We start from the raw sequence: 27,518 nt of genomic DNA, 5'->3' as shown, positions 1-27,518 counted from the left end.
TTGCCAAATCTTCTCCGTCAATGCCAAACAGCTTGTTATGCTATTGAGCAGGTCATCTACTGATCTGAAGGTTGGTGGTTCGATTACAGTCTGCATGCCAAATATCCTTGGGCAGGATATTAACCCCAATTTGTTCTCTGATGCATCCAACAGAGTATCAGGATGAATGTATGTGAATGTTAGCTAGAAATCACTTAAGCATAGAAAAAAGTGCTTGCATGAATGGGTGAATGAGGCATGTTGTGTAAAGTCCTTTGAGTGCTCTTGGGAGAGTAAAAAAAACACTGTGTAAGAATCAGTCTGTTTACCATATTGTGTTGGATGATAAGTTTGAAGTAACATAACACCACACACACTGTTAATATGTAATTATGGTCAAAAACTATTAAAAAAACTGCATAAATAGATTTAGGCATATATGTTAAAGAAAAATAAGGAAGCATATTTTGATATATCAATATGTATCTAAAATATATCTAAAATGGATCTCAGGTTCTCTAAAGAACCTAGTTAATATTTCATGTTAAAATGTGTAATATTGATTGTATGTGGACAATCCTGTTTTTCATATAATTAATCTAATAATTTCAGATGACAGAGAATTACAAATTAAAAAAAAAACAATATCCATTTGATTGAAATCCCGGTGAAATCGGAGTTGCTGAACTTCAGCTCTTCAAAGAGCTGCTGAAAGTTTGGAACCTAGAGTGTTTCTTGAATTTTGGCACCAACAGAGAAAAGTCCCAAAGCTTCCTGCATTGTTTACTCACTGACTTCCTCTTCAGTGCCTATACTAGTTCACTTTAAAGTACATAAGATCTATACATCCAATACTTTGTTGTACCCCCACCTGAGCGGGAAAAGCACTAAAGTAAAAACAGTAAGTGCATGTGTTTGTCTTACTATACCAAATTGACAACATATGAGAAAAACTGAAACTCCCTCTAATTTCTGATGAGTGATAAGGAAGTTGCCTGTTCACATTTAGCTCCACATAAAAAAAAAAGTAAAACAAAGCAAAACAGGTCAACACAACAAACAAAACGTGTCTTTTACACCACCTGGGAAAATGGTTTGACAGTGCACTCTGTGGGCTGCAATGCAATTCTTTCCAAGCATGAAAAACTGCCCACTGTTAGATAGCACATCTGCTTTCCTGTTTTCATAAATTTCATTCTGTGATTGTGAATCAAATCACAGAACACAGTGTCATTCTGTGAGATATTTAGTGCCATTAATACCATGATGCACAGTGAAAAGGACTGCACTGTCAGACATCCCTATGTTTGAATTGCAGTGTTGTAACCTGAGCAAATGTATCATATTTATGGAATAGGTAGGAACTGATACCCTCGGGTTTTATACATGTGAAGTCTACTGAACCAAAGTATGTTAAAACACCTGTTTAGGTATGTCATTGCAAAGCTGGGTTAAAGGTAACTTTAACAGCTATCAGTGTATCAGCCATCAGTGGGCTACAAAACCACAGCTGGAATGTTTTGGGGGTTGATGTGCAACAGCTTATCCTAGCTGCTTGAGCGTAATGGCTTAAGCTCAAGCACACTTTGGTTTTCCAACATGACCATAATCATAAACTTACCAGGATAAATGGCTCACAAAAAACAAAAATGAAGGTTTGTGAGTGGTGTAGTCTGGACTTAAATTCAATTGACATGATTTAGCATGATCTTAAACAGGCTGTTCATGCTCGACAAACCTTCAGTGTGGCTGAATTTAAAAAAAAAGTTCTACAGTGGGCTAAAATTCCTCCTTGCAGCTCTTACTGCCAAGAGTAACACAGAGGGTCCAAGTAGATTTAGACTTTTTCCCTTGATAAATAAATTCATCATTTAATATTTGCATTTTGAATTTACTGGAGTTATTTTTGTCTAACATTAAAATTTGTTTGAAACATGTAAGTGTGACTAATATGCAGAAAAGTAAGAAAGCTGGAAAGAAAAAGGAACAAAAAGAAACATAGTGGTTTGACTTATCACTACTACTAATGTGGCTGAAAAGCAAAATAACTAAACAGCAACACTGAACTAAAATTAAAATCAGTCATAATTCTTGGTGCGTTTCTTATCTGTTACTGGGCTACATTTCCAGGAAAAATCTACAGGCACCTGGAAAACTTTGAAATGTTCATGTTAAAAACAGAAATAGCCACAAAGAATCAACTATAAGTAAAAGTTACCTATATATCTCATCCACAATGAGTAAATCTAGATTCTTGAAGACGTTTCATCCGAGAAGCTTCTTCGGTTCTAAGGTCAAATGGTGGAGAGTCCCAGATTTAAGCCCTTCTTTAACAACTGAAATGGTAAATGGACAACATGCCACATTCACCCAATCACTGACTCTAAACCGAGTGCTTTTCTAACGACATTCACACTCTGATGGATGCATCGGAGAGCAACTTGGGGTTAGTATCTTGCCCAAGGATACTTGGCATGCAGACTGAAGGAGCCAGGGATCGAACCACCAACCTTCCGATCAGTAAATGACCTGCTCTGCCTCCTGAGCTACAGCCACCCAAGTCTCGATGCTTTTCTTTCCAAGCTTCTTATACTGAGATGACCTGGTTGACTGAGAACCTTCACAGACATTTTGCATCTAATGGGCTAAATGAGGTAGATGAAGTTAAGTTTACACTTCCAGTTAGTAATAATGGGAGACTGGGAGCAATGAAAGCACTTTATCTAGTTGTAAAAAAGCAGGGAGTTTTTGTGCAGATCCAAAATGGTCCCTCTTCATTTTCTTTCATTAGTCATGTGTATCACACAAAAAAATCTGGAATCACAAAAGAAACACAATAACAGGGATTTATCCTTCATTATTTGCAACTTTAAAATACATATCGGTCATTAGTTTGAATAAAGCACCATCAGCCTGTTAGTCTAAGGAGCTTGGAAAGAAAAAAACACCTGGACTTCTTTAAGTTGCTTGAAGACGTTTCACCTCTCATCCAAGAAGCTTCTTCAGTTCTAGGGTCAAATGGTGGAGAGTCCCAGATTTAAGCCCTGTGGGAGTGTCCCCCCGAGAGGGACAATGGACCCTCTAATGATCCTCAACCTAATCCCACGAGGCAAGATGTGAAAACGGGTGTAGGTCACAATCAGCCAAGGTTTCGGGTGAACCCGCTGTGAAACCTAGCCCCACCCTATCATGTGATTTCCTGAGGTCAGATGGGAGTGGGCGTTAAGGCGTCTGGGAAGAATCTCAAAACTGGATTATAGATGGCAGACAGTTGGTCTTGTGAGTCACCGCCTCTGTTCAAAGATGGGCATTCAGAGTGGACATAGATGGCTTCTTTCACTGCTCTTTCAGACCTTCTGTCTTCTCTGTCCAAAATGTGAACATTGGTGTCCTCGAAGGAGTGACCTTTGTCCTTTGTCCTGTTCATTGTTTCCCAAATAACAAGCCGTGGGTGACTAAGGACATCAAGCCCTCCTCAACGACAAGAAGAGGGCTTTCAGAGGGGGCCATAAAGAGGAGGTGAGAAGGGTCCAGGTGGTACCTATGGACAAGATCAGAGAGGCTAAGGACAATTACAGGAGGAAGCTGGAGTGGAAACAACAGCAGAACAGCATGAGAGAGGTGTGGAGTGGCATGAAGAACATCGCTGGATTTAGGCTAACCAACAGCAGGGGAGCTAAGGGAGGTGAGGATAGAGCTGATGAGTTGAATTTGTTTTTCAACAGATTCAACACTGCAGTGACTGCTCACACCCCCACAACCTCACCTGTAGTCAGACTGGAATCCAGAGCCAGACCATTGTGCCTGCCTCTCTCTCCACATAGCACTGTTGCCTCCGGTGAGAATCCTGACACCCCTCCCCCACCCATCACTTTCACTTAAGACCAGGTTCAGATGCAAACGAGGAGACTCCACTCAGGCAAGTCTGCTGGACCAGACAGAGTGAGTCCCAGCATCCTCAAGGCCTGTGCCCCCCAGCTTTGTGGAGTCTTCCATAAACTGTTCATGCTGAGTCTTAGTCTGCAGAGGGTCTCAGTGCTGTGGAAGACATCATGCCTCGTCCCTGTACCAAAGACGCCACACCCCAGTGGCCCCCAGGACTACAGGCCTGACCTCCCACATCATGAAGACCCTGGAAAGGCTCATCCTGGACCAGCTCCGACCCATAGTCAGACCACATCTGGATCCCCTTCAATTTGCTTAACAGCCCCGTCTCTGAACTGAGGACGCCATCATCTACCTGCTCAATCGTGTCTACACCCATCTGGACCAGCCGACGAGCATTGTGAGGATCATGTTTTTTGACTTTTCCAGTGCTTTCAACACCATCAGGCCGACCCTCCTGGGAGATAAATTAACAGCAATGCAGGTGGATGCTTCTCTGGTGTCCTGGATTGTTGATTACCTGACAGGAAGAGGACAATATGTGCGTCTTCCACAGTATGTGTCTGACAAGGTAATCAGCAACACAGGGGCACCACAAGGGACTGTCCTCTCCCCCTTCCTCTTCACCCTCTATAGCACAGACTTCAGCAGCCACTGCACAGAGACCTGCCATCTTCAGAAGTTTTCTGATGACTCAGCAGTGGTTTGATGTATCAGCAGAGATGATGAGACAGAGTACCGGGCTGTGGTCGACTCCTTTGTCACGTGGTGTGAGCAGAATCATCTGCAGCTCAACGTGGCAAAGACCAAGGAACTGATCGTGGACTTAAGGAAGACCAGGAAACACTTGACCCCTGATTCAATCCAGGGGGTCAATGTTGACATTGTGGATGACTATAAATACCTCAGAGTATACATTGACAATAAACTGGACTAAGCTTCAAACACCACAGCACTTTACAGGAAGGGCCAGAGTCGCCTCTATTTTTTGAGGCGACTGAGGTCCTTTAAAATCTGCCGCACAATGCTCAGGATTTTTTACGAATCTGTTGTGGCCAGTGCAATCCTCTATGCCAGGGGTAGGCAACCTTTCTGATGACGAGTGCCATCTAAAATTTCCTCAGAAGTCAGTGTGCCATATGATTGCATTAGCAATAAATTTAATAACGCTCTATATTAACAGTTACACACTATATAGAACAACTTTATAGAATTATATTTGTTCGCAGATGTTGGCAGCTATCAGCGAATAGTTATCAGCTATTTTGAAACAAAAACAAACACTTTTTATCCATAACAGCAAATGAACTGTACAACAGAAAATGCTAATGCTATTTATGGTCTCCTCACAACAATGATAAGAAAAATAAACTGAGCCAATATGGCATGTTTGTTAATACAGAGATACACATGTTAATGTGATCTCTGGTCTCCCACTCAGAGACACAGGTCTCCGAGTGTCCAGCATTCAGACGGCTACCTGAGGACACTCTTAATGTGAGAGAAAATCTGCTCACACAGATATGTAGAACCAAGTACTGTCAATAAGGCCTCTGCAATGTTTTGAAGACAGTTAAACTTGTCAGGTAGTGATGTCCAGCAGGTGAAAATGCAGCTCCATGAACACGCACAGCTGTGGATTCCAGCTGCTTCGATGTTGCATTAACTGGCATTGCCTCAGCCAGTTAATGCGAGACACATCTAGCTGCTCATTAAAGCTTTCTGGTTTCATCAAAAAAGAAAATTTTGGTCAATACACCTGAAAGTCCCGAAAACGCATTGTGAATTCTGTCTCGAGTCTACGGATGTATCCATGTATTTCCGTGGTGCTGATGCTGTGCTGAGCGGAAAGCTCATAAAGCTTTTGAAGTGTCGGAATGTGGAGAGCTAACAACGTCCCTCTCACCAGTAGGCTAAGTTATTTTTAGCCAATTACAAGTTGAATCTGATAGTTGGGGTTGTTAGCTAAGATACCGTCATTAAGAAGAGGCACAACTAATGTGTCTATGTGAGCTAATTTGTGATGTGCACCGCTGGCCCGGCCTTTTATTTTTTAATGCACCTTCTCAGATTAATTCACTGCGAGTCGTGCCCAGGGCTGGACTGGGACAAAAAATCAGCCCGGGCATTTTGACTAGCGACCGGCCCACCAGGTATTGTAGGAAAAGCCATAAAGCCTTCGAATGAAAACAAACGCTGCTGTGACAGTGATGTACACTGTCTTGTTGGTATATGTATGATTTCTATATATTTTACGTCAGATAAAAACTTTGGTTGTAAGATTCAGATAATTATTTAATAAAAGCTAGACATTTTAAATGAGAGTAAGAAAGTATTTCTTTATGCCCCCCCTTTCCCTGTTAATGCCCTACCTGGCCCCCCTGGCAAAACTTTCCTAGACCCGCCCCTGCACAGTTACCAGCTGTCAGCTACGTAGAAAAGGATCCTGGTGTCATTTGTCTCTCAGAAACAGTTCATAACTTCCCTTCAAAGCATTCATGTCAACTAAAAGGTAAACCTGTTTCTCCATCACCTGTTCAGCTCTGATGATTCAGTAAGGACATCTCCTGGTTTCATCTTCATGTTTCCCTCTCACCACATAACCAAACCGATATCATGACCAGCAGCTTTTACAGCTGTGGCTTCAGCAAACATCAGCTGATACTAGCAATTAATATTAAATAAATTCTAACAACAGCTGATCAAGCTTAAACGTGCTGCTGTTGTTTAGCGCGACATCCGCTGGTTTCCTCTTTCTGGCGCAAAGTGGGCGACAAACAAACAAGAGAGAAAAGCCGATCAGCTGATCATTGATCAGTTTCATGATTGAAGTAGCAACAGGAGAGGAAGGGGAGAGAATGAGAGAAGAAGAGGCAGCTGTGCAGCGTAAAGACACAGAATAACTCCAGCTTTGTGTCTTTTTTCATTGTAGCTGAAGTCCGGGACAAACTGTGTTCCTTTTCATCTCAATACGAAACGCGTAATATTTTCTCTGAATATGGGACCATTCCATTTTTTTACGGGACGGTTGGCAACTCTAATAATTAACCTTATGAATAAAATAAAGTTCACTATCAGTAACATCATAGCACCCACCCAGCTGTATAGAAACTCCGTCATGCTAGCTAGTACGCAGTACGAGTTATTGTAACTGACTCTAAAAAGTCAGCACATCGAAAATAAACTCCACCTAAACTTGATTTATATCTGACCCAGATAGACTGCAGGTCATAACTTCTTACCTGAAGTTCAGTTCACCTGACACTCGGACCGGCCCCGCCTCGGGTCTCTCCTCTTGCCTCCCCTTTCCCTCATCCACCTGCTGGCCTCCACCACTTGCTAATGTTACTGAATCTGTGGAAGCTCCGCGATAGCCACCACCAAACAACTGAGTTATTTTTACACACCGGCCAGCATCTGGCCAATCCACCACCTTTCATTATTTATACCGTTACAAAAAAAAAAAAAAATCATCGGCCCATAAAAACGGAAAATCACCATCGGCCCACTGAGCAAATGCCCGGTATGCCCGATGGCCAGTCCAGCTATGGTCGTGCCATCAGTTAACCCTTCGCGTGCCACAGCTGGCATGTGTGCCTAGGGCTGCCGACCCCTGCTCTATGCTGTTGCATGCTGGGGGAGTAGATTGAGGTTTGCTGATGTTAAAAGACTCAATAAACTGATCCGCAAGGCCAGTAATGTTGTGGGGATGGAGCTGGACTCTCTTAAGGTGGTGTCGGAGAGGCGAATGTTGTCCAAGACAAAGACAGTGTTGGATAATTCCTCCCACCCACTCCATGACATGCTGGTCAGTCACAGGAGCATGTTCAGTGAGAGACTGAGAGTACCAAAAAGCACCACTGAACAACACAGGAAATCATTCCTGCCTGTGGCCATCTCCCTGTACAACTCATCCACTTAACACACTGTATACTGCAATAGCTACACCCTTTTTGCACACGCTCTTCTGTCTTATTCAGATATTTATCAGTAAGTGACTTATGTATATGTATATATATATATATATATATATATATTAGGGGTGCAACGATACTCGTATCGATATTGAACCGTTCGATACAGTGCTTTCGGTTCGGTACGCATGTGTATCGAACAATACAAAATTTTTAATTTATTTTATCAACTTTTCTTCTGACGATGCTGTGGATCTGCGTTCGACTACTCCGCCTAGGCTGCACTGTCGAGCGCAGATCCACTGAGCGCAGCGCAAGCTAGCAAGACAGAAGCTTAGCTCATTGCAGCATGGCAAATTGAACCTCCCCCACCCTCATTCAGACCTGGCCTTTGGAACTATTTTGGTCTTCATGTGAAGTATGACCCTGAAGGTAAGCGCATCATGGACAAAAGTAAAACAGCATGTCGGATGTGCCACGCAATGCTCAATTACATGGGTGGGAACTAGTGCGTTAGCGCAGTTTGCTCGTTAACGTGTTGACGCCGTCCAGCCCCACGCACGGGGCGATCTGCGGTAGCTCGTTAACGGAGATTTGCCTTGTTGTGGCGTTAATGTCATTTCAGATTAACGCTGACAGCACCAGTGGGAACACAATGAATATGACTGCACATTTACTCCGACATCATCCTAGTGCAAAGACAAGTGGAAGCAGACAAAAACAACAAGCACGCATGCTACAAACTTTACCCGTGTCATTTAGACAGCCGTTAGCACATGATTCTCCTTATGGGGACCTGATATGTTTAATATGCTGCTTAGAGTATACCCCAGAAGAAGGGTATAGTATAGCTTTTATTTTGGAAAGAGCCATTTCTCTGTAATAAACTCTCTTTTCCAAAGATGAGGGATTTTTCCATGAGATATTTATTTTTTTATTACTTTGTCGTTTCAGCAACATTAAATTTAAAAACTGTACTTTTGAGTTAAAATATATATTTATAATTTTAATAAATGACAAATTAAAAAAGCATGAATATTCTTTTGTATCGAAAAAATATCGAACCGTGACACCAAAGTATCGAACCGAACCGAACCGTGAATTTTGTGTATCGTTGCACCCCTAATATATATATATATATACCTAATATATATATATATATATATATATATATATATATATATTGTATATATTGTGCTATTTCATACTTCTTGTATTGTCTGTCTTTGTTACTGTTTTTACTGGAGCACAGTAACCAAAATAATGTCCCATAGGGATCAATAAAGTATTCTGTCATTGTTCATCTAGATGTAGCATTTTTACTCCACAGTCTACTCACACCTACAGGCCAGTGGCCACTCTTTCAGTGATGAAGATGTACACATCCTGGTTTGAGCGGGGAGTCAAGGAGGCCATTTACGTGAAAAGGGAAAGACCATCTCTGAATCGAGGAGGGTGTCTAAGCGTACATCTTTCACCATCTTACAATGCTGTGATTGCACCCTCTGTGAATGGTACTTATGACCAATGATTAACTGTCACTGATCAGTGGTTATGACAATTTGCATATTATTGATTCAGAAACTGACCTCATGGCCCATTGTTCGCCAGTGGTGCTAGTTTCAGTCATTGTGCAAATGTACTGTTTATAAGGTTGGGGAAACCTGCAGTCAGCTGAGACTGAAGAAGTCACTTGGATGAGTGACGAAACGTTTCTCCCACTGAAAACGCTACATCCAGATGAACAGAATCAACCATTTGGGATTTCCTTACCTGGATGATTAAGCATGAATTAAGACAATTGGACCGTAAGCTTTCATTGAACATTCAAATGCAAAACATGCATCTTAACATATGTCAATGAACAGAGCACTGTCATGTGAATGCATTTATGTGAGCATTTACAACTTATTAACATGCCAGGAGTGCTCTCTGTGATGAATATCAGCGCAGTCATCAGTGATAATGAGTTCTCAGATGGATGGAGACCTGTCAGTGCTTGTGACACCCACTCCCACTTCTATGGAAAGTAAGTGCTTTAGCAGCCTCAAGAACGTGGGGGTGTCCATGGCAACAGAGCTGGATGGCTCTTTTACCTTGAAGATGAAAACAACATAGCAGATAATTCACATGCATATCATGTCAATCAATTATGCATGAACTCGGGTGTTCAGACAGCATCCCATGCTGACAGAGTACAGATAATCGCATGAACTCATTCTTTCTTCACTTTGTGTGGGTATGCACGACATTACTGAGATAATATTGTCACTGTGAGTCAAACGTATATCATGCCAGGAAATGGACTATAATGATGCAAATGTAACAAGGCACATATCTCTTATGACTGCTATATGGAACAGCTCTGTGTTGAATTATATAGTGTGATCACAGTTTTTAAGTCTCCAATACTGCAGCCTGGTGCAAAAGGTCATGAATATTTCACCTCATTCTTTTTTAGTCGCTCCTGCTCCTGAAGACAAAGGAGCTACATTTTGTAGCTCATCTGAGGACTCTCAAAGTCTGTAAAATGGTCTCACTCCCATCATTTCAGTGGCAATTTCATGGCCTGTTGATCCTATTTTGGGTCAATTTCACCACAATGATGCTGCATATTTTCTAATCTGCTGCAACCAGTTATAAAAGCTCAAAAATTAAAGCAAACGTGGATTATTCTTGTAATATCTGTTTTTAATTTATTAGATCACAGAAGTCTAACCCGTCCACACAGGGGATTTTCCTCCTGCTACCAGATGGCCAGGAGTCTGCCGGTTTGGAAAAACAAAAAGCTGAAGACAAAATTTGCATAAATATGAGTAAAGGCTAGCTGTCAGATTCTTAATGAGGTTAGTGAGTAAAGGGCTGCAACATGGCTTTTCGTCACTTTTTGACACAAAGCATGTGGACAACTTCATCTAATCCAGAGATATCTATTAGATCCTGCTGCTTCAAACTGCTGGTGATGCATGGGAAGCATAATAGCTTCTGAGTGTGTTACAGATTTATTGAAGAATCTGATGCTACATATGGTGCAGTGACATGTCAGTAATTACACTGTGTTCACATCATTTAAAAACTTAAATAATATTTTTGTTGGGACAGTCCTCATTTACTGTTGCTATGGACACCCCCATGTTCTTGGGCAGTGGCCCAAATATTTGCATAACTCCTTCACCTTTAATTTAATGTTGCTCATTGGTCAACTCTGGCCTTTATAAAAGTTAGTCCATGGAAAGAGAAGTCATACCCCCCTGCATTATTTTACTGGACTGCAACAGATAACATGTGAGGACTATGGTGAAACTCAGAACATGCCCTGTCCAATAATAATCCATTTGAATTGCAAGTTAAAGTGCTGAAAATTGAAGTAACTCTTCAGGCTACATTGTTGTTGTGTTAGTAGTCAGTAGTCCTTTCATCCATCAATAGTTCAGTTGTGGTATGAGCTGGATAAGCAGAGTAGTCCAGATGTCCTTTTCACCCGGGGAAAACATGCTAAGACGGTCCCTGGCCGAATGAGGGCAAAAGTTGAGTATGATAAGAGTCAACACATATTGTTTTCTTAAGAATGAATCTTGTGATTTACACTCAACAATTGTTTCTTTTAACCTCAACCCTCAACCCTGGTTGAGGTTAAAAGACCAAGACCAAGGAAGCAAAGCAGAACACACCGACATGGGCTGTCAGAGTAAAACAGGAAGCATAACACAGAAACGCAGACTTGACACTGAGACAGAAAACTAAGTCTAAACATACAACACACAGAGAACAGAGTAGACTTTGACCAAGAACACAGAGGAGACACAGAAACCTAAAAACCAGAAACTATAAATATAACACAAACACAAAATAAAGCTTAAACCAAAAACACAAAACACTGGGTCACAGCCCCAGGCCCGTGACATCCACATTATGATCTTTTTGACCCATTCTTTTCTAATGATCTATGTTTCTCTTCAAAGACAGAAAACTTTTAGAAGACTGGGGATTTGTGTCTTATTTAGACTTAGTTTTATCATATTTGGTGACTTTGTTTCATTATAGTAGGTGTATGGCACCAAAAATAAGATGCATAAAAAATAAGTGCATTTACAATCAAAATCTGTATCTTTGCTCTCTTTAGAAAGACATAGATTTTCTGTCAGGCTGTTCACCAGTCTCTTCTGCTAGAAATATGTTCTTTACTTTACTGTAGCAATCACATTTACATGCAACTTATCTTTATAAAACTTTAGACACATAACACATTGATCAGTGATCAACCATAGGTTGTGTTGTGATCAGTCACATGGATGGAAAGACGTTTCTCACAGTTGGGATCTTGGAGATGAGATGAATATTTGAGTAAAGATGAGGCTGAAATGATTCTAAAATAAAACTAAATGTGTTTTAAATGACTTTTTAAAGCAGGGTGCAGACAGTCTGCATTTACAATCATCTATACAATCCTCTAAAACAAATGAAGTTGATATAGCCCATCAGTACATTAAATGTTTACTGAACAATTATTGTCCAGATAAAATGGTCATAAGCTGTTGCATAAACAGATTCTTGTTAAATATTAAAACCTGACTTGATCTATTTGGGGACATCTATTTCTATCTTCACTTTTTGTCCTGTTAGGGTACACTTGAATAATTGTATTTAAAAATCAAACATAAAATTAGGAAATCCAACTTCATCTAATGAAAACTCAAATTGAATAAATGATGACCATAGACAGTATCAGATGTTTATAGAGTCTATGAAAATGACAGGACATTTCATAGTATGATAAATATTATGCCCTGCTGTCTAGTACATGCAAGATATTTGTGTTGTAGGTTTAATTAGTGTAATTCTAGTATTTTATTAGTCTTTTCCTTAGCATTTATTACAGTTATTGCAACAGCCAACAGCCAACATGCTATCAATGAGTCTTCAAGCTCTGTCATTCAAAGTTAGTGGGTTAAGGTGGCTTTGTCCTTCTTTTATTTGGTGTAATTGGTACCTATAATGTCAGTGGTTTGACATTTGATAAATCAAATAAGTAAATGGTCCTTGCTGTCTGATCTGTCATGGCATCCATTATAATAAATATTAAGTTTGCAGCTCAGGCAGCACAGTGATGTGGTGGTTAGCACTGCTGCCTTGGTGCTTGGTTGGAATCCACCAAAGACCAAGACAACAGGGTTCTCTGCTGGTGCTCTGGTTTCCCCCCACCGTCCAAAGACATGCAGTTAGTGTGGTTAGGTTAATGGGTGATAATGGCTGTCTGCCTCTCTGTGTCTGTACCTCTCACCCTATTGCACCTGGGACCTATTGTCTCCACGCCTCCTGAACGTGATGTGTATAAGAGGATGCGAACGGATGGATGGATGTTTGCAGCTCTGCCTACCTGTTGATCATCTAACGGCTGAGCACAATGGCCACAAATGGCCACAAAACTATGAAAAAAGCGATGAGAAATGTTTTTCTTTCATCAATCAATCACTCTTCAATTAAACAGCACTTCTTGATCGACTGATTAATGTGAATTAATGAGGAAAGCTTGCTGCAGCATGTAAAATGACAAATGTTGGGCTCAGGAGGGGCACTGCGGCTATCATAGACTAATCATAATGGACTAATCCATTAACAAGGATTCAGCAGCAGGGGGTTCATTAACTGAGGTAGACGTGTGCAGCCTCAACTTTTATCTCTCTGCTCGAGTCTTTTCAGAGAGACACATTAGTCCTCTGTGGTACTGCAGGAATGCCAGCAGAGAATGTGTGTATTTCTGTATGCACTCACCAATGTGTGTTTGCATACATGTGGATGGAGTAATCTCAACTAGCAAGTTTTGAAAGAATTACCAGATGGCTCTGTTCTAAGGGAGAGATTGCCAAGGTTAATGATAATGAAGAATTAACAGGATTGATGTGTAATTAGACTGATGGATTGAGTCACAGCGAGTGCATATTTGTGTGGATGTGCACACGCACACACACACACACACACACACACACACACACACACACACACACAAGGACATTAATCGATGCCATTATAGAACACAGTTCCCTCGGGTGTTATGTAGTCATCTCCTGTTCAGACATGCAACGTGAGTTTGATGTGATAGAGGACATAGTTTAAATGCCATACCATCATCATAAAAAATAGGCTCATACAGGAGCACGCAATTACACGCACGTTCAGGGATAATCAAATGACATCAGGATTTCCCTGTGACATATGAATCAAGGGTCTCACCTTCTGTAAAGACATGGTGTAGACAGCAGGTGTTTTTTTGGTGAAGGATGCAGACAGACTCTGGATTCAGATGTGTTTATTTCCATACCCACACTGTTTAAAATCATCACTCATTTAAGAAAAAAAAGAGAAAATCCAGATGACTTATTTCCAGAGCTAGACAGTCATACTGATGTAACTTAATAGTGTGAGGCCCCAATGAAGCCATTTTTGTCTTTTTACCCTTTCCTTTCCTCCTTTGGCTCTCACTGTAATCTCCACTGTGCCTTCACCCCTAAATGAAGCAATCTGTACTTCGATAAGGGCCTCCCTCTGTATGGTGTAATTGGCTCCCCTCTGATTGAATCTGAGATGACTTATTGGAAAAAAATGAGCCATGTATACAGGCTTTGGGCTTTTCAACTTTTCAGCTTCAGTCGAGGAAGAAATACTTTTGGGTGTCTCTTTTTGTGAGTGCTTAAATAAATACACCCCTTCCCCAATAAGTAAATAAACATATTTAAAGTGTCCACAGTACCAAAATTACACCAATTTCTCTTGTTAATACTGAAATAATTTTAAATAGAAAATACTTAAATGGTTCAGCAATAGTGAAATGTTGATTTTAAGTCAGAAATATAATCAGAATGATAATAACAATATAAAGTGGCATTCTACTTTAAACTATCCACCAAGATATCAGCAGTGAACTTAGGTTTGTGGTTAGGTTACATTTTACCTATATGCTAAATCTCAGAGACTAGAAAGTGGGATAGGATGTGTAATAAAATTTCTTTAAGGATTATTAAAGTATTCTGATTCTGATAAATTAACCCCTAGAATAGGACACAGGGTTGACTTAATCCTGTGCATCTTTTTCTTTTTTTTTTTAAATGATTTCAGTTTTGTGTTTATACTCATTATAATTTGATACTAGCAACATGTTCCAAATGTAAAAAACAAAATGCCAGTATTAGCACTCTGTTGCATTGCCTCTTATTTTAACAACGCTTTGTTAAGCCATTCGAGAGTATGGCTCTGTTATGGAGACATGCTTTTGTTGCCTTTTCAGTCCTGTTAACATAGCTAATGAGAGTAGATTGGTACTTGGCTAAGAATCTGATCAATTTTCAACGTAAATTGCCTTCTGGGCATCGCTAGTTGTAACATGGGTGAGGACAGAATTATTAGTCCTCCTATGAAAATGTATGTTTTTATAGCATTTACCCAAATGTTGTTCAACAGAGCAAGGCATTTTCAAACAACATTTTAGTTTTGTTTTGGATGCTTACATCAATTTACTTTCCACACAGAAACAAAATTATTCCTAACAGGGAAAAAGATTATTAGCACATTAATGCTAATATTCAATTGTGTATGCTTTTTTGCTGGACAATAGCCTGCAGTCATTTGTTGTAGGTTCAGACATCTCACAGGTCTTCTGAGCAATTCTGTACCATTATTTTTTTGGCAAATCCTTCAAACTCCTCCAGATGTGATGGTCTTCTGGCATGGACCTTGGTCTTTAGATTTCAGTGAGATTGTGCAGGCTACTCAATATCATTCACTTTAGGCTTCTAGAGGTAGTTCTTCACCAGGACAGACATGCCATGCTGGAAGGCAAAGTGACGACTCTGTTTTCTTTCAAAATTTTCAAATATCCTTCTTTTTTTCAGTTCCTTGATGAGATGCCCAATTTCAGACATAATGAAACTTCCCCACAGCATAATACTCCAACAGCATGATTCACTGTGGGGATGTGTTCTTTGGGCTGTAGGCCTCTTCCTTCTTTATCCTTCTTTCTATATGAAGGATTTCGTTTCCCCTTGTGTTGCGGAAATAAATAAGTGATTGATGAGTTTTTGCTTCACTTGAAACTGTTTTTAAAAGGATTACAACCAGGCCACCATAATAGTGCTAATTAAGCTAGAACAATAGTGATTTTGTTTCATGTGAAGATTTTTTCTAGTTGTTTTTCAGAATATTCAATTATATCTCTAAATTCTGTGCAGTTTAATCTACCAAAAGGATATTGCTAAATTGTGAAGGTACTGCTGGATATCAGTACTCAGTCATGTTATTAATTAAGGTAATTTAGATGGTTTGCAGGTGTTAGCATAGGACAAGTGTCTTCTGTTATATAGTGCCAAATTATAACAACAGTTGCCTCAAGGCATTTTATATTGTAAAGTGCAGACCATAATAATATGGTCTTCATCTTACAATATAGAGAAAACAGAAAACCTCAACAAACAGGTGACCCCCTATAAGCAAGCACTTTGGCGACAGCGGTAAGGAAAAACTTTCTTTTAACAGGAAGAATCTTTGGCACAACCAGGCTCAGGGAGGGGAAAGTCATCAGCTGTGTGAATGGGGGTGAGGTAGACAGTATTAAGATAAGCTGTAGATTAAATGCACAGTGGTGTATAAACTGGAAGTTAGTGAAAACAACATGTGTTTGTATATGTGCAGTATTTCAGAAAACCAAACTTTTGCTCTAATTAGTGAGCTTTTGTGCTATTTAATTAATTGTAGAGCTTGATAGGCCTGTTGGGAGCCTTTTTTTCTGTTTCTTATTGTCTTTGATTTTTTTTTTTAATTGCTATGTTTTACTTATCTGTTTCTCCTAATTTTGTTTTATTGGATTAGTTTTTTTTCTCCCCTTTCCTCTATAGCTTATTTTTGAGTTTGTTTTAACTGACCTGGTGAGTGCTGAGTGAGTTCTGTGAGCTGCAGGAAGAAAAAAACAGAGACCCACCATAACAACACCCAGTGGAGTTCATTTAACACAACTTACAGTATGTTGAGTCAGCCGCCATGGCTTGGCTTTAAGCAGTGAGACCAAAAAGAATAAAACTCTCCAACATGAGGAAAAGTCTTTGAACAGAAATACAGAGTAAAGGGTTTTTAAAATAGACATGCTGGGTTTAGACTAAAGTTAGATTGACATATTTTTTTTACAGATTCTATTTTACTTCAGTGTTTTATAACAAAAATAATTCATGCCCATAAGCATTGGTTGAAAAATAGTCTTCATAATAATAATAATCTAAACTAACAGGCCTGCTAACTCAGTGTGTCTAGCTGTTACAATTTGACCATAGGTCAAGTTTATAGGAGTTCCTGAAAGTTGTGCCTAATTTGGCGCACTTAGTCCTCAAATTGGACAATTGGACCATATTTTCCCTGCGCACAGAGCCCCACAACTTATCCACACACATCATTATATAAGAAGGTGTTAATAACCTTGATAAGTTAATACAGGGGTCACCAATCTAGAAGTGCATTTACATGAAAGGGGTACATGGATTTGAATACAATATATAGGAACAATTAATTGTTAAAAGACTTCACCGCACAAGTGAGAAATTTGACCAGTCTGAAGCATCATTGTATATCCAACAGTTCCACAAAACAAGATATCTCAGTCTGAACCATACTGGTAGATTGACTGATATTGTCCAAGACAGAGACTTGGTACTAGAATGGTTAAAAGAAGGTCAAACAATCCAAACTGCATTTCTTCAAATAGACCCCAAAGTAAAAACAGTAGCAACTATCGCCTCCTGTACTGGATGAGTCAGACACGAAAACGACATAATAGGCACAGCAACGAGGTTGAGTGCTTCCAATATGAGCTTAAATGAGCAGAGCACAGCTAATGAGCTCCACTTCATTCATGCTTTGGAGCACACCTACTCATGGTTTGCAAGAATGATCTAAGACTGACATGCAAAGATGGAGAAGAAAAACAAAGTGAGAGACTGAATCTGAAAACCTTTTTTTCTTGATGCTCTCCAATGAAAAGCTTCTATTTCACTAAATTTAAGCAATTAGTGAAATGGACACAAAGGATCATTAATGACTTTTGTATGAATCACTATGTACAGACATGTACAGACATCAGCTGTTTAAATAAAATAATCAATTGCCTCTTTTATATAGTTTAGTGATGATTATTGAGATGTGATTGCAGTGTAAAGTTAACAGGTACATGTAGATGGCAAATAAACCTTAATGACACTGCTTTTATTGACTGCTTGTTTTCTAGAAGTATAGCCGTATAGATGATTATCGTCATTTTTACAATACATTGTTATGTTGGATTTACTTAAAAAACATCTGAGTCACAAGAGTGATCAAATTTGTTTTCTTAAGGAAGGAACTAACAACACCATAACAGGTTTTTTTCCCCTGTGGTTACAGACTTTTCCTGCTTAGATGCATCATATTCAAAGTCCGTGTCTTGTGTCTTTAAGCCTTCTGGTGCAAAAGATGACTTTTGTACTATTTAGCCATATTGTGCAAAAGATTAGTTTTATTGTTTCTGAGCCTCAAAAAATGTGAGTTTTGCATTTTGAAGCCTGCTGTTAAGAGCACTGTGTTTGTTGTTGATATTGAGACCTCCCTATACAGTCTGTACAGGCATGTCTAGCTCTTCTGTTTCTTGGGCCTGTGGACACAGGTGAAGGACACAGGTGATGGGTATGTACCCAGCAGTGATGACCACATGGGAAGTACACCCCACAAAGTTAGTGATAAAGCAGCCATGCAGACGCAATAAGGTCAAGTGGCCAAAGTCAAAGGACCAAATGACATGGCAGAACCATGCAAGCTGATGGAGCTGACATTGAAGGGAAATACTGAGAGCAAGCTCAACAGCCTTGGGGAGTTCATCTTCGAGGTCTGCAGAGAGAGGTTTAATGTGGTTAGCAGGAGGGAGCCCGAGCAGCAAACTAGCCATCAGTTAGTCATAATCAAGAGAAAGAACAGTGAAAACACAAACACAAATTTGAGTAAATCCCCTGAACCTAAAACCTCCTAGAATTACTGACTTTTTTATTTTCTGGCGCAAGTCCCAAGGTGTTATTCACCCCTGCTGAGATTTTCACAGGTCGTCAGCTCGATTCTCCTCCTGCTTTTGTTGTGCAAACCACCCATTGCACATTTGCATTTGTTCACTCAGAGTAGCTCAGATCCAAGGCAGGAGAAAAATCTGTGTTACAACCCTCATATATACCTGCTGTATCTATACAAAATATCCCACACATTGACTGACCTACAAATATGAAAGACACACATTCACAATATATGGAAACACAAGTCTATTTAATTTATAAAAAATTGTGTGAAAACAGAATGAAAAGTTGATAATACACTGACATGAGTGACATGTGTGAGCTCTCCAGCGTTGCATGTTCTCTCCTCTGCCTGTTCATATAAAAATAGCAAAAATTTAAAAACAAAAAACATAAAAAATAAATTCTGTCCCTCAGTTCTGTTCTTTTGCAACACGGCAAAAGACGGCACTGTGTGGTTAGAGGAGGACATTGGAATGCCAGTGCAGTAGCAAATCGCTTGTGCTTCACTGCACAAGCTGGACCCACAGAGGTCTGCTAATGTTTGTCATTGCCATAGTACATATGATATTTATATAAACCCATTTAGAGTGAGGTTCATGTAAATTTACCATTCTCTATTTATTTATTTACTCCCCATCAGGAAGTGTAAGGTCCATCAATCCCACAGAACAGAGCAGGACTGGAATTTGTCAATTCATGAACTGATGGCATTCATTTCAATTCTGTTTGTAAAAGCAATCATGTGTCCCGTTGGTGCTATTGTGGATTGCTGGTCAGAAAGATTTCTGGTGCAAGTAATCAAAGAGACAATGCCCCGAGATAGATTCATTTCAATTATGCAACACCTTCAATTTGATGACAAGGACACGCGGGCAGAACGGGTGAAAACGGACAAATTTGCGGCGATCTCCGACATCTGGACATGCTTCAACGAGAACTGTGCTAAGAATTTCAATCCAGGAGAACACATGACCATAGATGAACAGCTGTTCCCTACCAAGGTTTCTTGCACACAGTATATCGCAACCAATCCAGACAAATTTGGGATCAAGTTCTGGATGGCCATGGATTTGGAGACCAAATATGTCTCCAATGCATCTCCTTACTTGGGAAAGGACCCCTTGGGGTGGGAGGCTGGCAGAGAACGTGGTCATGAAACTGATGGAGCCATTTTTGAATGATGGGAGAAATGTCACAACGGACAATTTCTTTACTTCACTGTCACTGTCGCACAGACTGCTGCAGCGCAAACAACGTTACTGGGCATGGTGAATAAAGTCCGGCGAGAACTTCCTCAGCTTGCAAAAGACACTGCACAGCGAGAGGTATTGTCCGCTTCAGTGCTTAGAAGTGGCAGTGTCTTGTGCCAGGCAGTGCCAGGTGCAAGACAGCTGCAACAGGAATCGCAGCAGGTTTGCCTGTGTCAGAAATTCGCCTGTGCCAAATGCAGGGATGATGGATACTGGGTCTGCAAACGCTGTAAAGTTTGAAACACTTTAAAATAAAACAGAGTTGTGTATCAATATATTTTGAATGTGTGTCTTTTGTATAGATACGGCAGGCATTTCTGAAGGTTGTAACACAGAGGGTTGGCCTGCCTTGGATCTGAGCTACTCATAGTAAACAAATGCAAATGTTGCACACACACACACACACACACAAACGCAGAAAATCTGTCTTTATTAGTCCCACAAGTGGAAAATCTGCATTGTCATTGCAGAAGAGTGGACAGTGCAAGACAAAAGCAGCAAAAATAAAAACTGTACCAAGAGTACAGTATAAAAAGTGCACTATGCAAACAATCTGGAGACATAAATGTGGACATGTGTATTGAAAAATATTTGTGTATATATATATATATATATATATATATGTATATATATATATATATATACTAGGGGTGCAACGATACTCGTATCGATATTGAACCGTTCGATACAGTGCTTTCGGTTCGGTACGCATGTGTATCGAACAATACAAAATTTTTAATTTATTTTATCAACTTTTCTTCTGACGATGCTGTCTGTGTTGAGAGCTCAGTGGATCTGCGTTCGACTACTCCGCCTAGGCTGCACTGTCGAGCGCAGATCCACTGAGCGCAGCGCAAGCTAGCAAGACAGAAGCTTAGCTCGTTGCAACATGGCAAATTGAACCTCCCCCACCCTCATTCAGATCTGGCCTTTGGAACTGTTTTGGTCTTCATGTGAAGTATGACCCTGAAGGTAAGCGCGTCATGGACAAAAGTAAAACAGTATGTCGGATGTGCCACGCAATGCTCAATTACATGGGTAGGAACTAGTGCTTAGCGCAATTTGCTCGTTAACGTGTTGACGCTGTCCAGCCCCACGCACGGGGCGATCCGCGGTAGCTCGTTAACGGAGATTTGCCGTGTTGTGGCATTAATGTCATTTCAGATTAACGCTGACAGCACTAGTGGGAACACAACGAATATGACTGCATACTCCGACATCATCCTAGTGCAAAGACAAGTGGAAGCAGACAAAAACAACAAGCACGCTTGCTACAAACTTTACCCGAGTCATTTAGACAGCCGTTAGCACATGATTCTCCTTATGGGGACCTGATATGTTTAATATGCTGCTGAGAGTATACCCCAGAAGAAGCGTATAGTATAGCTTTTATTTTGGAAAGAGCCATTTCTCTGTAATAAACTCTCTTTTCCAAAGATGAGGGATTTCTCCATGAGATATTTATGTTTTTATTACTTTGTCGTTTCAGCAACATTAAATTTAAAAACTGTACTTTTGAGTTAAAATATATATTTATAATTTTAATAAATGACAAATTAAAAAAGCATGAACATTTTTTGTATCGAAAAAATATCGAACCGTGACACCAAAGTATCGAACCGAACCAAACCGTGAATTTTGTGTATCGTTGCACCCCTAATATATACATATATATAAATTTATGTATGTGTGTATGTATGTATGTATAAATAGACTGTATGTATATTATGTACAGAGTGGATATATAATTATATACATATAATTATACAACACTGTGTATATATCATTATGGACAAGCACGCAATGTAGTGACAGGGATTGACAAGAAGGAATATTGCATATGAGAAATATTGCACATAGAAACTACCATGGTGTATTGTAGGCTGTAGGTACTTGTTGTAGAGTCTTGAAATGATTGGAAGGAAAGACCTTCTGAATCTCTCCTGGTTGGGGTTTGGGGGAGGGTGTGTTTGCACAACAAAAGCAGGAGAACAATGGAGCTGAAGGCCTGTGAAAATCTCAGCAGGGTGCTAGGAGGTGTTAGGTTCAGGGAATTTACGCAAATTTGCGCAGGGTTAGTAAATCTAGTAGTAGGGACTTGCACCAGGAAAAAAAGGGTCAGTAATTCTAGTGTTACCACTTGGTCCACTAAGTTACGTACCCCGGCATACCCCACCCACATTGCCTTTCAACATCTTCCCTGCTAAACTATGAGAAGTGGAGGAAATATTCGATAAGGCAAGGTCAGTGCCAGCCACAGGGCCCAGTGGGCTTCCCTACAAGTTCTGTAACAACTGCCCTCGGGTGGTCAGGGCACTGTAGAAACTGGACCAGATCCAGTATGTCAAGAGAGAGAAGAGTATCTTGTATGTGGTGTTGTTAGATGTTACCAATTAGTATAGCTCAGTATCAAAATGGCTGATAGAGTTTGCATTGGGGTTCTTCCATGTCCCAGGTTGTGTGCAGAATATAATCTCCAAATGCTTCAGTAACCTGCACATGTGCCCTCACTCTGGAGGGCTTCACTACAGGATGGAAACAGCAAGAATGGGGAATAGCTATGGAATGCCCCATTTTCCTAATTTGCAACAGTCTTTGAGGTAGTCCTATGGCCCAGGGTGGTAGTTTGAGGTTGGTCAAGTTACCATCAGGCGAGAGGCTTCCACAACTGTGGAGCTATATGGATGATGTGGCAGGAACGGAATACTGCATGCTAGGAACATCTTTGTGAAGCCTTGGTAGGCAGTACACTACTGACTTGTCTGACAGGCAGGGTAAACTAGTCAAAGAGCAACTTACCACGGGGCTGGCAAGGAGTAAGCTGAGCCTTCTATCTGTAAAGTACAAGGTGTGGTGCTACAGTACGAGCACATCCTATACCAACTATACTGTCTGCCCTGAAGGTCTGCAAAATCTCCTCACCAGTTGTCAGCAGGATGGATAGGCAGCAGTTACATCTGTAAGTGGCTATGCTTCCCAGACCTAGGCCTCCTCAGCTGCAACATGTTGCAGCTCCTTAACAAATCCATCACCTTGGGGTATAAGCAGCAAATTGCTCGTCTGTTGCTGGAACTTAAGAATTCAGCGGATACGCTAGTCAGAACAAGTCATAAATGGAGGCCGCGGGCAGGAGTAGAGCCCCTAGTCTAACCCTCAGCAGAATGCAGGTGTTACGGCCCTGGCCATCTAGAGTTTGTTTCTGTCTGTAGCTTTAAGAATCTACGTGTCCTTTCTGATTGGAGAGCTGGCGGCGGCTGATTGGTCCCCTCATCCATGTGGCTGTTTTTAAAAGATCCTGCACCGGCAGTTGTTGGCGGCAGCAACTGACAGCAGCAGCAGACCCAACCTTGGCCTCCAAGACCTGTGACATCCGTGTTTGTGATTCTTGAGACCTACTGAGCTTTGTACATAATGTGTAGATACATTTTCACTTGTAAATAGTACATTGTAACTAGACACTGAAACAGAAGGGGTGAGCTGCCTTATTATTTTCTTGTACTGTTTTCTCCTGTTTATTTGAGTTAGGGAGTTAGGTGTAGCACGTGTCTTTTATTTGGTTTTTGTTTCACATAGGGTTTTAGATAGCACTTCCTCTCCTGAATTAGCTTGTTTTGTTTGTTATTTTGACCGTTGTTCACCCCGGAGCTTAGTTTTCAGTGTAGACAATAAACCAGCTTTCACTTAAGAAATTGGTTTTTCTGTGTATGGTTTTGGGGACCAGGGCGGGGTCACTTCCTTTTTAACCCTTATGCTACGTTCCTGTACCCCTAGACTGGGGCGTAACAGCAGGTTATGGTGATGGCAGAATTAAGGGTTAGACCTGAGTTTAGCCTATCACAGTCTCACAAGGGTCTGCTCTGGAAACCAGGGTTAAAGCAGGTAACTTGGCAAAGCCCGGTCTGTCCCAATAGGTCGTAGATGGCATTCAGCAGGCATATGCGGGGTCTCTTGGTCCCAGTCATGCTTCTTGCATATTGATAGCCCCTTTATCTCTGAGGCTTGGCTTTCACATCTGGCATGGCCCTGACCTGGTTGTCATGTAAATATGTACATTTGTAAATAGTTTGTTTACTTAAGAACTGTGGTAGCTAGGATATTGGGCTGCATAATCTCCCCTCAGGTTGTCTTAAAGAGTTACTCCATACATATGCAGTATATAACAGAGTAAAGAGATAGTCACAGATGGTTACATTGTAACTTTGGTTCTCTGAGTGAAAGACTTTCTCTTCAGGTTTAATGCTGCTCAGAGACACATTCCTATCAAACGATCCATGATTTCGGTTCGATTCCTGGCTCCCCCAGTCTGCGTGCCAGAAAGTGCTTGGGAGAAGCACTTTGTTGTATAAACTGCTTTGAGTACTTTGGGAGAGTAGAAAGTAGTAGTAGTAGTAGTTGCATTGGTCTGGGCTCTTTAGAGATGTTGACTCTGTAAAGTCTCTTGTGGTAAAGAAAGAGCTAAATCTGAAGGCAAAGTAGTGCATGGTCACTCTTACAAATATATTATTGAGCCAAACGGTGCCAAGAGATTAGGATGTCGTGATGTGATCTGTTCATGAGGAAACCCAGGACACTGGGCTGGGTCATGTAGTCAGATAAGAAAAAGACATGTGGATGGATAGTTGTAAAGAAAAAAAAAAAGTAAACTCAAGAGACAGTATAGGCACCCATTGGCAGCGATTAGTGATGGGATTTCTGGCTCTTTTTAGAGAACTAGCTCTTTCGGCTCGGCTCACTAAAAAGAGCCGGCTCTTCAGGTTGTTTTGTTGCTTTAATTAATTTATTATTAACAACAATATAAAATTATGCACAATAGGAATTACTAATGTAAAAAAAAACAAAAAACATGGTTTTATTTATATGTTTTTATATAAATATATACGGTGGCCCCTAGAGACAAAGCACGTACAAACTCCAAAAAGCACGTACAAACTCCAAAACACATTTCTAGCGTTAACTGAACTTCCAAAACAGAGCTACCTAGATCACTTAAATTACACAATTGAAAGCATATGTGTATTGTTTGTGTATTTATACACAAGCACTCATATATATTCAAATAATTTAAAAAAAATGGTCATTTACCTGTTACTACCACACACCAAATCCGGACGTTGGTACTTCCTGGCTTGTGTAGCCACTAGGTAACAAAAGCTCAACACTGCCCCCTAGCATCCTGGAGCACTTCTGTTGTGTTTTGTACGTGCTTCGGAGTTTTTACGTGTTTTGAGGTTTGTACGTGCTTCGGAGTTTGTACGTGCTTCGGAGTTTGTACGTGCTATGGAGTTTTTACGTGTTTTGGAGTTTTTACATGTTTTGGAGTTTTTACGTACTTTGGGGTTTGTACGTGCTTCGGAGTTTGTACGTGTTTTGTCTCTAGGGGCCACCGTAAACATACTTTTATTTATTCACTCCACATAAAATGTAATAAATAAATCATATAATACAAAACCCAACTATTTACATTTCAACTTTTAACTATTTATATTTTCAGCTTTTTCTTTTTAAACGAATTTAAAGTGAAACAACACAAAACACTGCAAACCACAACACAATTAAATATAAATTAAAATATGAAAACAAAAAGAAGATGCACATTCTCTGTCATATGGGCCTGCATGAATAAACTTTCTGAATCCTTTATCATCTGCAACTGAAAATATTTGTGGATGATTACTATACCTTTCTAATGTGACGTTGTTGACCCTGGCTCTCTTTCTCTCTCTTTCCCTCCGGCTCTGTTACCGTGCTACTGCGAGTGTAACTACCGCCCCTCCTCCCTCTTCCCAGCGCAAAGCATAAGGCTCGCGTGCGGAGTGAAGCGGAAAAAAGTGCGAGAGAGAGGGTGAGAGAAAAAAAAACCCCACGGCTACCAATAAGGAGCCGGCTCGCGTCGTTCACTTCAAAGAGTCGGCTCTAAGAGCCGTTTCGTTTGAAACCGACACATCACTAGCAGCGATAGAAAATACTTACCTTTTATTCCTCCTCAGCTGTTTTTCATCTCATCTTTTGAGTTAAAGACATAACTGAAGTTTGGGAAAATCTAGCATTAGTTTTGCTTTGCTTTCAAAGTAGACGACACCATACCCACCTACGTAAGCACAGAGGTATGGTGAAAAGGGAAATGAAGAGAGAAAAAAATAAAAATATATTCATAAATATATATATATATTTACATTTTTTATACTTACATTCCTGTGCTTTTTTTTCTACTCATTACCGTAGCTTTTTCTCTGTCTTGCCCTTGGATGACTGTCTGGCACGCACACAAACTGTAAGTACATATAGAATTCAGTACTGTAACACCTTTTCAGCTCAGTTTTCTAATGGTGGAAGCTGAATATAAAAAGTTAAGTTATTATAATAAGGAATATATGAACTGAAGGTCACGGAATGCTGAACAATCTGACAACATGGGTAGTATTTTTAATAAACAGATGTATGAAAAATTAAAAGAGCTAGAAATGTGCTAAGACATTCACTAGAAAAATTTTGTTGCGACTTGGCTTTGAATTACGCAGACTCTGGCAATTTAATGGCACACCATTCTTCCAAGTGAGATCCTTTTATCTTTTGTTTTGATGATGTTAGCAGTGTCTAATGTGTCAGTCCAAAGTTCCTCCACTTGAGTTCAATCTGTTCAAACCATTTAGTGACCCCTCAGGCCCTTTGGAGTGGAACTTTATCACCCTGGAAGAGATCACTATCATCAGGATAGAAACATTTCAACTTTTTTTGCAGTGACCTTTCCACTAAAGGCACAAGTCAAACCAATCCATGCCAGCAAAAATGTGATCAATAGCATATCCGTACCAATGTAGGCACTGAGAGGTCAGGATCTTCCTTTATTTACACCTATCTATAATTCACAATTAGGCTGACTGAAAAAATGTAAGTAAATAAATACTTGTCTGCTTCCGGTGATAATTGTCATGGATCAGCTGTACAGCAGGCAGATTGCAGATCCTAATGCAGGACTGAGTAGAATTGAAAAAAAAAAACTCTAAATCCAGCTTTAAATACTGCTAATTCACAAGACTACAAACATTGCAAAACATCTGCAGGGTAGGAGCAAGGAATCAGAATAGCAGGAATCTTAGAATGGGTGAGAAGACGCATAGCCATGAGAGAAAATGCAAAAGGATTTTTAAGGGAAGACTCAGACAATATATAGGCTGTATCCCAATTCAGGGTCTGCAGCCTTAAAGGCCGCATTTTAAGGCCGATTACGGCACAGCGACGCGACGAAGGCTGTCCCAATTCAAAGGCTGCTCGAAATGCGGCACTCAAATGCGTCCTTCATTTCCCTGAATTTTAAGGATGTGGCGGTGTAGACTTCATGGCCCAACATATCCCAGAATGCATAGCGCGGCGGTGGGTGTGGATAATTTTGCCAAAAAAAAACGGCGGAAGAGGGGCGC

Source organism: Pelmatolapia mariae, linkage group LG9, assembly GCF_036321145.2.
Source record: "Pelmatolapia mariae isolate MD_Pm_ZW linkage group LG9, Pm_UMD_F_2, whole genome shotgun sequence".
NCBI classification, from domain to species: Eukaryota; Metazoa; Chordata; class Actinopteri; order Cichliformes; family Cichlidae; genus Pelmatolapia; species Pelmatolapia mariae.
Note: the sequence above shows the minus strand (reverse complement) of the source record.